The sequence below is a fragment of the Nicotiana attenuata genome, unplaced genomic scaffold (genome assembly GCF_001879085.1).
Source record: "Nicotiana attenuata strain UT unplaced genomic scaffold, NIATTr2, whole genome shotgun sequence".
Lineage (NCBI taxonomy): Eukaryota > Viridiplantae > Streptophyta > Magnoliopsida > Solanales > Solanaceae > Nicotiana > Nicotiana attenuata.
Genome location: NW_017673127.1, coordinates 74936 through 89304, shown reverse-complemented (window position 1 = coordinate 89304; position 14369 = coordinate 74936).

The following is a 14369-nucleotide window of genomic DNA, read 5'->3' as shown; positions in this document are numbered from 1 at the left end:
CAGAATTGAGGAATATTACAATAACATAAGAAATCTATGTGTAACCGTGTCGCAATTATATTCCGCGAGCGGGGTAAATTTCTACTACTCTCATGGGAGCAGGCCGTTTGCCTCGGCAGGTTAATAGAGCATCTATGGTTCATACCGTTCGACCCTCGGCAGTGCACAGTTTATATTTATATGTTGGTTCGGACCGTTCGACCCTCATGATGGGTTATCATGTCAACAGGGGATAAGGAATCTTGGTGGGTTCCAGAGTATGTAATAAGTTGCTCCAAGCTAAGTGGGAGAGTCCCACCGCCTGCGATTGGTTTGCATGGTTGTCTACTTGTGAAATTTCTGGTTATCGGCATATTGGTGGGTTTTTACAACTAAGGAAAGGAAATATCAGTGGTAATTTGAGTAGAGGATTTGGGAAATGTGTACTATATTTGGCCTTAATCGATTCATGTTCAGGCTTTGGGAAGACTCAGAGTTTATGCTTTGTGTAGACGCGATTTGCAAGGAAAGTGATCCAGCCGGGTGCTTCTTCGAGAGGGTCTTCATGTGCTAGTAGAGCCTTGGAATTGATTATATTCATGACCAAGTCAGAGTGGGTGACTCTCAATAACGGTCCTAGTGGATTCAAAAGCAAAGGTGTGATGCCTAAGGTTTTCGAGTCCGTAGTATGGTTGAGTCTCGAGCTTTTGCAGCGGAGGGGGCCTTGGAGTGTTTTGTGTTATCTTCGGTCTGCGGTGTAGCATGGGAGGAATGGGAGAAACTACTTCGGATTCACAAAGGAATTCTTAGAATGGGTGTACCAGTTGAAGATGCGAATATGCGCCACAAAGAGGGCATGAGATGGTTCGTGGGATTTGAGACAGCGTGGTCTCGTGAGAATAAGGTCACTCGGGATGAGTGCAAATTTGCGTTCGTTATGTTTTGAATGGAGCTATCATCATTCCTAAGGCAAGTCCAGAGTAAATTAGAAGAAGTCGGATCGGTTAGCAATGGTGGAATCGGCATAATGATGGCAATGGTCAGCTCCATCAGCATGTTAAGTTATACATGTGATTTGTGACGGTACGTGCGAGGCTTGACGGTCACCGTAATTGATTTTATTTAGAGGCATTCGAGCATTATGGTTATTGTTTGCCTTGAGAAGAATCAAGATTGAGGTAGCGTAATAATTGTCTTGAAAAGAATTGAAATTGAGGAATTTAAGATTTTAATGGTTTTCATTTGAACTTCGTATTTTCGAAAAGAATTGAGGAATATTATAATAACTTAAGAAACCTATGTGTAACCGTGTCGCAATTATATTCCGCGAGCGGGGTAAATTTTCACTACTCTCATAGGAGCGGGTCGTTCGCCTCGGCAGGTTAATAGATGCATCTATGGTTCATGTTGTTCGACCCTCGGTAGTGCACAGTTTATATTTATATATTGGATCAGGCCGTACGACCTTGGCATAATTTGCGCATGATTGAATTGATTGCTTGGAATTTATAATAAATGATATTGCCTCTTTGGCCTGAGATAAATTATTAATTGATGAGAAATAAATTAGGAGATTTCATAATTATAAAAGAATTGCTTATTTACGTCAAAATGTTGAGCTTACAGCCGTTCTATATAACCCATGTTTAAATTATATCATTGGCGTTTTATTTATAGCTCATAGTAAGTGTCGGAGTCGACCGTTCGTCACTACTTCTTCGAGATTAGACTGGATACTTACTGGGTATGCGTTGTTTTCGTACTCATACTACACTTTCTATACATTTTGTTATACAGGAACATATTATGTCTAGCGGCCTTGTGGGCGCAGCGGCCTGGTTGATACCGGGACTTAGGTGAGCTGCATCTTATGTTACGATCCCCAGCAGCAGAGTCTCCTTCAGAGTATTTATATTTTTCTCTCCTGTCCAAAGTTATATTCCAGAAAAATGATGTATTTTATTTTATTTTTTCTAGTTGATGCTCATGCACTTATGACACTAGGCTTTTGGGTGATGATGGGTTGCTCAGTATCAAAATGGTCAAAATATTATTATTTACTCCGTAAATTCCATCTTTTTACTATTAAATTGAAGGGAATTATGAATTTTAAAAATACTAAAATGAGAATCAAGTTTATTATCTATTATTGGCTTGCCTGACAGTGGTGTCCGGCGCCATCACAACCTTTAATGGATTTTGGGTCGTGACATCTACACTGCTATAATCTTCTTCAGATCTACATTGATCCCCTAACTCGACACCACATGACCCAAAAATGCAACCGAATCAAGCTAGAATTCACACTTTGAGAATTTTGCATACAACTTCTTCTCTCTCAAGGTCCGGAGCACGATCCTCAAGTGTTGCTCATGATCTTCCCGACTACACCAAGATGTCGTCAACAAACACAATGACGAATAAATCAAGATAGGGCCAGAATACACTGTTTATCAGGTGCATAAATGATGTTGGGCCATTAGTCAGCCCAAATGACATCACAAGGAATTCATAGTAACTATACTGAGTACTACAGGTAGTCTTCGAAATATCTGGATCTCGAATCTTCAACTGATGATAACCTGACCGCAAATCGATCTTTGAGAATACTCTAGCACCCTGTAGATGATCAAATAAGTCATCAATACGTGGCAATGTATACCTGTTCTTCACTATAACCTTGTTCAAGTGCAGATAATCAATACATATGCGCATAGGAGCATCCTTCTTCTTCAGAAAAAAAAAATGGAGCACCCCACGGCAACACACTAGGCCGAATGAAACGCTTATCATGAAACTCTTGCAACTGCTTCTTTAACTAGTTCAGCTCCGTTGGGGCCATACAGTATAGTGAAATAGAAATGGGCTGAGTACCCGGCAACAAGTCAATACCAAAATCAATATCCCTATCGAGCAGCATGCCCGGATGATCCGATGGAAATATATCTTGAAAGTCTCTCACTACGGGAATTGACTCCACAGTGGGAGTATCAGCGCTGATATCTCTCACAAAGGCTAGATAAGCATTACACCCATTCTCAACCATCTGCTGAGCCTTTAGAAATGATACAACCCTGCTAGAAACATAATCTAATGCACCCCTCCACTCCAACCATGGAAAACCTGGCATAGCCAGCGTCACACTTTTAGCGTGACAATCAAGGATAGCATGATAGGGCGATAACCAGTCCATACCCAAGATAACGTCAAAATCTACCATACTAAGTAACAATTGATCAACTCTGGTCTCAAAACTACCAATAACAACTAAACACGACCCATACACACGGTCAACAAAAATAGAACCTCCCACATGCTTGGACACATAAACATGAGAACACAAAGAATCACGAGATATATCCAAATATGGAGCAAAGCGAGATGACACATACCTGTAATGACTAAGTTTGAAGCAATGGCCTCTGTCCTACCCGGAAAAGCATAGCATGTGGCCTGGCCACCCCCTCTAAGGCGACCTCTACCCACCCATCCCCAACCCCTAGCTGGCTGTTTGGGGGAGCGGCAACTGAGGCAACAACCATGGCCTTGGAAGTTACGGACCTGACTGAAGCCGTGGAGCCTGAGTAGCCTAGAGAGGTACACCCCTCCTGAGTCTGGGGCAGTCTCTAACCATGTGGCGGGTATCACCACACTCAAAGCAAGCTCTCGGTGGGCGTGGTATCTAGGATTGCCACGGACCTGGTCGGCTGGATTGATTGCTGAAGGCACCCCGTGCAGGAGGTACACTAGAAAGTGGCTGAGCAAAGTGTGCAACCTGAGACCTCGGAACAACCGGAGCACCACTAGAAGCTGGAAGTGCTGAATGAACTGGACAGCTCACATAGCCTCTACCATGACGGGTTGTAGTTGTAGCGTGATGACCACTAAATCCTCCTGTACCATGAGGCCTCTTAGCCTCCCTGTCATCTCTCTCACGACCCCGCATGCCCTTCAACCTCCGTGTAATCTCAACCACCTACTGATATTAAGTATCTCTCTCCAAATCTCCAAACATGCTGAATCTAATACCATAGTTGAGCCCCTCAATGAATCGACATACTCGCTCTCTGACTGTAGAAACCAATATAGGTGCATGTCTGGACAAGTCACTGAATCGGACAGCATACTCTAACACTGTCATAGTACGCTGGCGCAGCTACTCAAACTTTGCGCGTCATACATCCCGAAGGGTCTGAGGGACAAACTCTCTCAAGAATAACTCCAAAAACCGAGTCCATGTAAGTGAAACTGCCTTGGATGGGATACCCTCCTCGTACACTCACCACCACTATTATGCCGCTCTGGATAGATGGAAGGTAGTAAAAGCAACCCCACTTGTCTCCACAATACCCATAGTGCGGAAAATACGGTGGCACTCCTCAAGAAAACCATGTGCATCCTCTGAAGCCAAGCCACTAAAAGTAGGAGGGTGATACTTTTTAAACCTCTCGAGCCTAACCTGCTCCTCATCAGATGTTATTTCCCTAACCATGGGCTGAGCCGAAGCAACATGTTGTACCGGTATAACCTCAGGAACCTGGTCAACCTGGACCCGCTGCTCTGGGTACGGGCCATGGGAGTCGGTGCTCCTCCCCCATCCTGAGATGTGGCTGGTGCAAATGGAATCAGCCCCGCCTAAGATAAGGTACCGAACATGCTCAAGAACTGTGCGAGGGTCTCCTGAAGTGCTGGGGTTGCAACAGCAACCTCGAGTGTCTGTCCCCCCTAACTGGAACTACATTCTGTCGCGACTTGGGTAGGTGTTCTAGATGCACCACGTGCCCCTCCTCGGCCTCTGCTCCGGCCCCGGCTCCGGCCTCTCGCGAGTCTAGCAGGGGGCACGGGTGTCTGATCGTCGGATCCAGCAGTGTCCTCACCATCTGTGAGAGAATAGAAAGTCAAAGGTTTAGTTTCAGAGTCAACCAATTCGTACGATATGGAATCAAAGAAGTGAAGTTTTCCTAACAGTTCCGTAGCCTCTTGAAGATAAGTATAGACGTCTCCGTATCAATCTACAAGACTCTACTAAACTAGTTTATGACTCGTAACATCTATGAACCTAGAGCTCTGATACCAACTTGTCACAACCTAATTTTTCTCCGTAGGATGTCGTGATGACACCTTGTCTCTACGACTAGGTAAGACTAACAAATAGTAATAACTTGGTGGAAACAATTATCAAAATACTAAAACAAGCTGAATAACTGATATAACCTTCCGACACAAAACATAATCTCAATAATACGCTCCCCAAAACCGGTGGAACTGAGTCATATATAGAGTAAAGCTAGGATAACTACTACATCACTGTCTGAAAGAACTACAACAGTAAACAGAATAAAAGGGAAGGTGACCCCGGGGCCTACGGACGTGGAGCAGGTATACCTTGAAGTCTCCCAAGCAGCAACTCAATCAACTCTAGCGTCCAGCATGGGCAGACCTACCTCGATCTGCACAAAAATGTGAAGATATATGGTATGAGTACACCATAATGGTACCCAGTAAGTATCAAGTCTAACCTTAGTAGAATAGTGACGAGGCCAGGTCAAGACACCTACTAGGATACAAATAAGCGGTATGAAAATCTAATACAGATATATAATGGAAAGTGAAGAAATAACTGATACTAAACGAGACATAACATGAACTAATACCAGAAATTAAGCATGCAAATAACTTAAAAGAAACAACCTAAGAGAACCACGATGATCATACACGGACGATAACTGTTAGAACAATAAAGAATGAAACAACAAGAAATGTTCTCACCAAAACTCCTTGCAACATAATATAAACAGCAAGAATCACAACGAGGTATCATCTCGTATATAATGAAATCACAACCGAGGTACCGCCTTGTATAATCAAGAATCACAATCAAGGTACTGCCTCGTATTCACATTTCTCAATTGCAATCACAATCTTTCCTTATATCGCCGCGTGAGCTTTACATTTGAAATAGGTTTTGAAAACAACTTTTTTTTCGAAATAGCTACACACACTTTAGCCCACCTTGTGACGCCGCGTGGCTTCACGTAGTTCCCCTACAAGCAACACGCACATAAGTCCCACCTTATACCACCGCATGAACATCACCCCAAGCCTTATACCGTCACATGCGCGTCATATCATATTACAATAACAACTCGCACCACAAGTGCCCATATATCACAATTTTCCAACAATCCACGATATTAATATTTCCACAATAATAGCCCATGACTCCACCATAATGGGTACAAGAATATCAACAACAATAATGAATGTAAAATACTCAAAAAGAAAGATGTTTCAACGATAATAATTTCGCCTCAACATGATAACGACATTCACAACTTCAACACCAATAACTCAAAAATGAGAGACAATGCATAACCACGATGTTAAATAAGAATAACTCATAATGGAAGAGATAACATGTAGAAATGACATAAAATAATGGAAGTCGACAATGAAAGAGGTAAAATGAACAATAACTTCAATTAATGATATTCAACAACGAAATATAAAACATGTATAATGACTTCAGATAGTGATATCAACAATGAAGAGATAGCATGTGGCAATAAAAGAGGCAACAAGTTCAACTAAAGCATGAGAGCAAATTATCAATTAGGAGGTAGAACAAGTGCTAACGAATTTATTTAAGGTATGTAAGGATAGACTAACGCAAGTAAGAATAGATTGACTAAAAGAATTAAAACATGATGTGGCATTCAATTAAAGCATGAAAATAGTCTAAGTAACCTAAACCGAACAAATACTACATACAACCTGTATGCCTGCTTGTCACCTTGCGTACACGGATTTCACTTATCACAATTGAGTTAAACAATACCAATCCTAAGGAGTGGTTTCCCCACACGAATTTAGGCAAGAAACTTACCTCAACTAGACCAAATCAACACTCAAAAATAGTCTTTCCCTTAAAATCCGCCTCCACATGGCTTAAATTTAACCAAATCGACTTAATATCATCAAACAATACTGGGAATTCAATTGCAATAGATAAAGCTAAGATCGTTACACTTTTCCCAAAAAGTCAATAAAAGTCAATCCAAGACTATCCAGTAAAATTCGGGTCCAATGGTAGATTCCCTCTACCCATGAGCCCACGAGTTCATATAAGTGATTAGTTTCAAAATTTCAAGTCCAATCGACTCTCAAAACTCAATTTCTTATTTTTTAAAAGCTTGACAAAGTTTCAAAAGTTTTCACTTTGATTCACATGATTTTGATGTTAAAATCTAAGATATGTTGGTGGAATATGATAAGAAATAGATTAGAATCACTTACCCAAAGTTTGTAGATGAAAATTCCCTCTCCAAATCGCCTTCTACCGAGTCTAGGGTTCAAAAATGTGAGAATGAGTTCAAATATCCCGTCTCCCAGCCCTTTAACCAGTTGCAGATGTCGCAATTGCGAACTCTCGCAATTGCGGACCAGGGCTCGCATTTGCGAACCCTAACAGCCTTATGCGTCATCGCAACTGAAAGACAAGGCATCGCAATTGCGTACTGGACCTAAACGCAAAAGCGAACTTTTGTTCACAAATGCGAAAAACACTAAAATCTCGTTGCCTTCGCAATTGTGAAGGTGAAGTCGCAATTGCGAAAATTACCAAACTTTTTTCACCTTCACAATTGCGACTCTTGAGTTCGTAATTGCAACACCAGAGCACCAGACACCAGATTTTTGCCAACTTCAGTCCAAAACACTTCGGTACATGTCTGAAACTCATCCGAGCCCTCGGGGCTTCAAACCAAACATCCTTACAAGTCTAAAAGCATCATACAAACTCGCTCACGCGATCAAAACACAAAAGTAGCATTTAAAACTACGAATTGAACTCTAAAACGCATGAATTTCAAATAAATTTTTAAGAACTTCTAGAATTACAACTGAACGTCTGAATCCTATCAAATCAACTACAAACGACACCATATTTTGCAGACAAGTTCTAAAAAATCATAACGAACTTATTCCAAGTTCCAAAATCAATTTCCGAGCTCGATAGCTAAAAGTCAACCTACAGTCAAACTTTTCAACTTTAAATTGTCAAATTTTGGCAAATCAACATAAATCGACCTACGTACTTTCAAAATCAATTTCGGGCATCCGCCCAAATTCGAAATCACAATACGGAGCTATCGGAGTCATAAAAATACAGTTCCGGGGTCGTTTTCACAAAAGTCAAAGTTAGGTCAATATTTTCTAATTTAAACTTCTAAGTCAAGAATCAAGGGTCCAAATCAACTCGAAAGCTTCTCGGAAGAAAACTAACCGACCCCGCAAGTTGTAAAACTATAAACACACATGTGTGAAGCATAACAGGTGAAAAGCGACCGCGCTGGCCCCTCCGCGGCCGCACGCGGTTTCTCGCGGACCGCGCAAGAAGGTTCAGAGGCCTGCAATATTTCCTGAACCTGCAACATCTGATCTTTTAAGTCTAAGGCATCTCGGAACCTACTCGAAACTCACCCGAGCACTCGAAACTCCAACCCAAGTATGTACACTACCTCAAAAACATCCTACGAAAATATTCATGTAATCAAATCACCAAAATAACATCATAAACATCGAATTAAACCTCAAGATCGATGAAATTTTCCAAAATCTCCTTTAAACATCAATTTTCCATTTAGGGTCCGGATCCCGTCAAACGACGTCCGTTTTTAACCAAACTTTATAGAAACATCTTAAATCACATATAAGACCTGTACCTGTAATAACTGCATCTGAAGCCTCAGCCTCGGGCCTGGCCTGAAGAGCATAACATCGGGGCTGGGCCCCACCATCCTGGATCACATCTCTGGGTCGGCCTTGTGCGGTCCGCACGGGGCTATGATCTGCATGTCTTCAGGGAAGCCTGTGCGGCCGCGGTCCTTTTTGCGCGGTCCGCACAGAGAGCTTCAGAGGGGTATAAATAAACGGGAATTTCAGTTATTTTACACTTTTCAAAACCCCAAAACATAAGAGGCGATTTTCCAAACAAACTTTCTTCTCCAAAATGATTGGTAAGTGATTTCTAACTCATTTTCTTCACTCCTCAACGTCTTCTAACATGATTTCAACTTCAAATCAAAGATTTTCATGGGAAAATTGGGTGTTTTGGGTAGAATCTAGGTTTTTCAAAAAATTGGGGATTTGGACCTCAATTTGAGGTCCGATTTCAAAACAAATTACATATTTGGGTTCGTGGGGGAATGGGTAATCGGGTTTTGGTTCGAACCTCAGGTTTTGGCCACGTGGGCCCGGAGGCATTTTTGACCTTTTTGGGTAAAATTTGGGAAATTCATTTTTATGCATTGGGCTTGATTCATTTAGCATGTATTAATGTAACTAAGTAATTTGTGATTAGATACGAGCGAATTGGAGGTGGAATCGCGGGGTAAAGCTATAATTGAGGCTTGAGTGGTATTCAAGGCATTGAGGTAAGTGTTTGGTTTAACCCTAGCTTGAGGGACTAGGAGTTGAGTCTTACTTGCTAATTGCTTCTTGTTGAGTACGACGTATAGGCATGGTGACGAGTATCTATACGTTGGTGTCTAGCATGACCGTGGGTCTTTAAATTGTGAATATCTTGATTTCGTTGTATTTTCCTTGCCTTAGTGATGATTCCTATTTGTTGTGAAAAGCTTGTGAAAGAAAATTGTGACCTATGAACAACGAGGAGCATTGGCTCAAGTTATATTTCAATTGTGAATATCTATGAAATGGTTGAACCCTTTGGAGCATTGGCTCAAGTGGTAAAGTGAGATATGAAATAAAAGTAAAAGGAAGAGAAAAAGCATTTAAATTGTTTCCTTGCCGGGATATTGTTGTTTATTGATTATTTTCCCTTGTCGGGATTTAATTGTTTAATTGTGTTCCCTTGCTGGGATTTTTTTTATTATCTTGTTCATTCCCTTGCCCCCTTGTTTGTGATTGTTGTTTGGGTGAGGAAGAGTGTTAAAGCACGAAGGTTGATGCCGTGCATTGTTTGTTTATGGTGAGGAAAGAGTGTAAAGCACGAAGGGTGATGACGTGCATTGTTTGCTTATGGTGAGGAAAGAGAGTAAAGCATAAAGGGTGATGTCGTGCCGCACGATGTACCATTCTGTGCCGATTCTATTGATTATATGTGAGGAAAGAGAGTAAAAGCACGAAGGGTGATGCCGTGCACATTTTATTATATCATTGCTTGGTGAGGATGAGAGTAAAAGCACGAAGGGTGATGCCGTGCACTTGTTGCTTTCTGTCTCTTTATTAATGTCTGAGTTGTGTTAATTCCTTCGTTGCTGGACGACTTTTACTTGAAATTGTTATTTCCCCTTAGCATGTTCCCCCCCCCCCCCTTCCCATATTGATTTCTTGTCTCTGTATTTCGATTCCGCTGTATATGTATATATAACTGCACAGGTTTATGTGGTAGTTCGGTCTAGCCTTGTCACTACTTCGCCGGGGTTACCCTAGACACTTACCAGCACATGGGGTCGGTCGTGCTGATCCTACACTCTGTGTTATTTTGCACAGATCCAGGTTTCGGATAGCAGCAGCAGTAGTGTGGGAGCAAGCCTTCAGTCCAGCGAGACATCGAGGTAGCCCTGCAGGCGTCCGCAGGCCCTACGTCTCCTCTATTCTTTATTTTAGTCTGTTATCTCATTGTATTCGAGACAAACAGTTTATGTTCTCTTTCAGATGATTGTATTTAGTATTCTTAGTAGTTCGTGAGTATTGTGACACCAGTCTTGGGTAGAGGTTTATGTTGAATTTTTCGCATTTCTATTCAGTTTTCTATAATTCAAGACTTCCGCTTATTATTTAATTTCGTTGCTTTTATATTATTGCCGATAATTGTTAAAAAGGGATTATGTTATCAATGAAAAGGTAATTAAATTCGGCTTGCCTAGCTCTCATTAGTAGGCGCCATCACAACTCCCGAGGGTAGGAAATCCGGGTCGTAACAAGTTGGTTTTACAAAACGAGCGATCGGGTCGTTACATACAGTTTAGTCTGTATTCTCTACTTCAGATGTTATACAATGACATTTAGGTTAGAGAGTCAACATTTACTTATACTTGAATTAAATGAATCTCAGCATTATCGGATAAAAGAAACCCATTCAACTAATGTGATTTTCTTCTCTTCACTAATAAACTAGGAGTAGGATTTATTTCCAAATTTAAAGTAAAAACGGAACTTGTAGGAGTTGCCTACCACTCATTCTTTCAAGGCAGCTTAAGTTGGGGAAAATACAAAAGCTATCCAGTGTAACAAAAAACAAACAAGAAAATCCAAATCAGAGGAAGGGACAAAAGTTAAATATAGCATCATTTTGAGGTTCCCCACACTTGTGCATGTTCATGTAAGAAGTACGACAGTCCAAAGTGTGGTGGATGACAAAGCTGGAAATGGAATAATTGAAGATTCTCACATACATAAATTTAGCAACCACAGTGACTACGTCAAGATCATTGCCAGAATCTCATGATGAATGAGTTCTACGTGTGAATAAGGCGATGCAACTCCTCAACCATATATATATATATATATATATAAAATACACTTGTAATTTGGTTTCAGTGTATGTTGAGTTTTGGAAAATGTTTTGAAGTAAAGAGCTTTCACCATGTATGGATTAATAATATATGTTTTCATGACTTCATTCAAGAAAAAAAAAAGTGAAACTTAATTTTCATAACCCACCACCCCTAGAAAGTAGAAGACTCATTGTCCTCCTTTTTGTACATATGCAGAATATCTGAATTGACTTTACTACCAATAATTAAATGAGTCCTAGTGAGAGTTTTCACGAGGAAAATAGCTTAACATAATATTTACAATTAAAATTTGAATAGGAAAAAATTAGCATGCAAATATCTTTTATATTTTATTTTCTAATCTGTTACATGTAGAAATAAAGATGTCTTTGGGAGATTTGACTTAAAAACTAAATAAATTTATGATAATGGGTCAAAAAAACAAAAACTCGAGTTCCACCTGTCTTCGTTCTTCTTTCCCATTAAAAGAATGAATTTTATAGCAATTGAGTCCAAACAAGTTATATTATTAAGATAAAATAGGAATGCTAATTATTATAAATTGTTTTCAGATAGAAAAATACTTTTTTTTAGAAAGACTAAAAAAATGTGTCACATGAAATGAAATAGGGTAGAGGAAATATATATATTAACATTATGAGAGAACATACGAGACTTGGAGTTCAAATTAATCTCCAAATTAAAGGTGATGGGACTGTCTAAATGGACACTTTTAGTGGTCGTTTGGTTTGAAGACACGTTATGATGGAATTAGTATGTTGGAATTAGTTATATTGGAATTAGTTATGTACGTTGGAATTAGTTATCTTAGTATTACTTTTTATTAATTGTTTGGTATGTTGTACTAATCCTAAGATTGTCTATTTTACTGCTTTATCCTGAGATAAGTTATCATGAATTACTATTTCATCCTCTCGCAAGTATAAGTTATCTTGGTACTATTTTTAGTTCTCAAAATTGATAATCAAACAAGGGATAAGGAGATAATAAATTTTTATTCCAGGATTAAATTTGTTTATCTATCAATACTAAACGACCCTATAGTTGAGTTGGACAAAACTATTGAATCTTCTTTAGCTCCATCTTGGATTGAAGTTGTAGATTTTCCAAGGCCAATCCCCATCCGGAGACTTCCTTGGACGCCTGTAGATTTCATATTCCTTTGTTGCTTTTGTTAAATAGAATCATATTGTAAATGATTTATATTACAATATAATCATGAATCTTCTGAAATGATCAAAATGATTATGTGAATAATTACTAGTGACTAAAATATCATTCATCACAGTAATATCTCGAAATATCATTAGTGTTCCTTTCACCATGTATTCATCTTCTCTCTCAATTACTTTTTGGTAAAAAGTCTGTCACTCCTAGGATATTTTTTTTTCTTAAAAGAAACAAATTACCAAACGCTATGCCAAGAAAAGCACAAAATTTAAGAATATCCATAAACCATCGATCACATTACTAGTTCGGTTTAGATATAATACTAGTACTTGTTAAAGTTTAAAGGTCAACGCTAGCTAGTGGTGGAGTCAAAAATTGAAATCCGAGGATTCAAAAGTTTTAATTTTGCGACCTAAAGTGAGTCAAGGGAATTCAATTTTATACATAGGATACTTGATAAATTTTTGGAAACTTAATAAATTTACTGGTCCGGTAAAATAATTTTACTGGTACGGTAAAATGGTAAAAACGTTAAAATCTTATGTCGTAAATCCTACTCGGTACTCTCTCTCTCTCTCTTATTCTGTAGACCTATATGATTACAGTATTATCAAAATTATGAACTGAAATTACCCCTTTTATACTTTTTTTTTACTCCACTCTGTTCATCTCTTCTTCCCAACCTTTTAAAGAAATAATCTTTTCTTAACTCTTTTTTCTTTAACCTCACCTTGGTCACGGTTAAACGTATATACCCATTTTTGGTTAATTTTGGGTTTGACTTAACCGGTTTCTCCTAGGAATTTATAGGTTAATCCATCAAAATTATTAAGAAATTGGAAAGATAACCATATACTAAGAGTGATGTCTAGTTATTTACAAACTAATAATTGAGGAATAATAAACATAAAACAATACATAATAACATAAAACTGTAAAAACAGGGGTACTATCCAGAAACATAATTTAGATAAAATAAGTAACTTACATGTTTACAGGAGAGAGATCTCCCCTTCGGGAAACCCAAAAAGTTTACTGGACTTGGGAATTAAGATCTGGCACACACAAGCATAATGATTTATTTATTTTACAAGCTTGAGGTAGAAACTACTAAGGCATACATAAGGAAATATTTTACAATGTATATTACAAGGTGTTTGGAGGATGGTGGGTGATGAATGAGAGTGTTTTGGTGGCTTGGCTTTCTTGAGAGTGTTCTTTCTCTTGTAGTTGTGTCTTTCTCTTCTTCCTTCTTTCCCTTTTTATAGCTAAATTTTTTAAACGGATTTGAAAATGGACTTCAAACATTTCCAAAAATCTTTCTTGTCTAGCCTTGTAGAGTACTTCATTGGGCCCCATCTTCACATGGCTTGGGCAGAGATTTCCTTAGTGTTTGTAACTATTTCTTCCACTCAAAATTCAACTTGTCTTGTAGTACTACCTTTTGTCACATCTTCTTTTCTTTGTGTCATTTCTTCTTTTCTTTATGTCACTTCTTCTTTTTCAATTGTCTCCCGCATTATTGCTCTTGGTTTTCTTTGTCTTTGTTGCTCTTAATTGCTTCTGACTGAGACCTTGCTTCTTTTTACGTGTCTAAGCTATGTAGAGCTATTGAATCAAAACTCATTCCTGAATCATCTTCGTATGGATCTTGGGCATCTTGATAATTTAAGTGGT